A 2,177-nucleotide genomic window follows, 5' to 3' on the forward strand; every position below is an offset into this window, starting at 1 on the left:
AGACCCAGAAAAGGGTGCAGATTTTAAAATTGAACCGAGGGAGCACTGAAGAAGGAGACAGTGATCTGTTCCTCCAACAAAGCTGAGAAGAAAAGCTACAGTAACAAACTAACACAGCCAAGTCTGCCTACACACGAGACCTCTGTGTGCCCGCTGTGCTCTTTCGCCCACGCCGCCCGTTTTTTTGTTTGCTCTCTCTCTCTCTCTCTCTCTCTCTCTCTACCTCCCCCCTCCTCTCTCTCACCTCTCTCCCCTGCTCTCCCCTCTCAAAGACAAATAAACTGATGCACATCATTCTAACCGAGACACGCACAGCGGGTATCCAAAGAGAGGGATCTGGGGTACATCGGCCCACGATCTTTTCACACAGAGAGACGAACTATCTATCGAAGCAGGTACAGCCAGACAAACTGGCCGCAACCTGTTGTGTTGTTGTAAATGTGAGGCATCGTTGTGAAATCAGGCGCTCGTCAAAGTGTTGAAATCAAAGAAACTGGCGTTTTTCTGACCGTTTGGCGGTTTTGTTCTAATTTTCTTCTATTGACAGAACACCTTTCATGTCCATTACAAAAATACATTTCTGTGTGGATTTTACAGAAAAAAAATTGATTAAAAATGTAAATTTTTAGTTTCCAAGGCCTCTCAAGCTATGACAGCTAACTTTAGCAAACTTTTGCGGTCATTTTCTCGTTAATTTTACCTCTGAAACCAGATGACCCTCACCCCCTCCAATCGCAAATATCTCGACTTCTATTCCACATAGATGAATATTTTTTCCCCAAAAGCAAGACAAAAGAACAGGCTTTATGATGATAGCAATAACTCTATATCTGACGAGCGCCTGATTCTACCACGTTGTGCCATAAAAAGTTTATGGGTGTGACGACCCGTGACAACACTTTTGAGTTATTTAAGAGACGGGATCTCCGGATTTAACGTCCGTCTCCGATAGAACCGAGCCAAATGCGTTGAGAGCCTTGAAAAACTCCACAAAACTACCTTCCGAGTTCAAGATTGCCCAGTCTGGGATTTGAACCACGGCCATCCACCAAGCACCCCAGCATGATACAAAGTAAGCTAACGGAAAGCCCTGCAATGAAGTTTATCGTGACACAGCATAGTGACCACCATATCATCATTATTTCAACACAATCAGATTAGGATAAAAGAAACATTGACAAGAAATTGGTGTTCAAATGAAGTATATGTACAGTTAGTCAGCATGGTAACAACTTTACTGTATTGATTTCGCTGTACATTATTTGCAGGCGGTGGAGGGCGCCACTAGTAAGTCTTGCTTCTTTTCTTTCCCTCTGTTGTCTGTCTACCTGTCTTTCTTCTTCCCTGCACAGTATGGCCGTTATTGTGCCTATGAATTTTCCTAGATAAATTTTTGTTTACAAAGTCTATCGGCATAGGTTGGGTCACGTAAGAGGCGGCCTGTTTTTAGTTTCAGTAAGGTTTTACGGCGCTCGCAACTACATAAGGTCACATGAGCGCCTAGGGGTGGATGTCTACAGAGAAGTCTGAACGGGGAATCAAGACTTACTCTGCTCACCTTTGCTATCAAGGTACCATCAAAATAGCAGTTCACAAGAGAGTGACAAACATAATATAAAAGAAGTAGGAAGGGAAATGACGATGATAGTCAGGATGATGAAAGAAAAAGCAACAGTTCCCGAACTAAGTGGGATTTAATATCAAAGAAGAAAGACTGATATACTGGGTAAAACAAGATTTCTTCTCGTGGGATTCGAACTCACGTCTTTTACGTACGGAGGGAGGAGAGTTTAACTAACCATTTCGCAACAAAAAAGACGCCCGATTATTTTCCCATCAGTTAAGTTTAGTAAGAGTTTTACGGCACTTGCAACACGATTAAGTCAGGTAAATGCCGAAGGTTAGAGGTATTACTAGATAGTAACGTACAAATACAAAAAAAAAAAGTAGGAGAGATAAGCACGATGGAAATTTAGAAGAACTATAATGAAGGATTCGAGAAGCGATCCACACAAGAGCACCAGCCAACCACCCCTGGTTATTTCCCCGGGAGTAGACAAGGACAGCGGTAATAATGAAAAAGCAAAGCGCCAAACTTATCCTGAGCGCCCACCAAACAACACCCACACAAAAGACACTGACGAAATAAGTTAGCCGAGAGTACCTTTGGGAAAGTT

The 2,177-nt window shown here is 42.7% G+C and overlaps 1 protein-coding gene across 1 annotated transcript in view; it reads right to left on the reverse strand.

The window, feature by feature from the left end:
• The window catches only part of LOC101846540 (PDZ and LIM domain protein 7), a gene marked incomplete in the record, with an annotated part of 76,031 nt that overhangs the window by 28,441 nt on the left and 45,413 nt on the right, over positions 1-2,177 (reverse strand).

Source organism: Aplysia californica, unplaced genomic scaffold, assembly GCF_000002075.1.
Source record: "Aplysia californica isolate F4 #8 unplaced genomic scaffold, AplCal3.0 scaffold00840, whole genome shotgun sequence".
Classification (NCBI taxonomy): Eukaryota; Metazoa; Mollusca; class Gastropoda; order Aplysiida; family Aplysiidae; genus Aplysia; species Aplysia californica.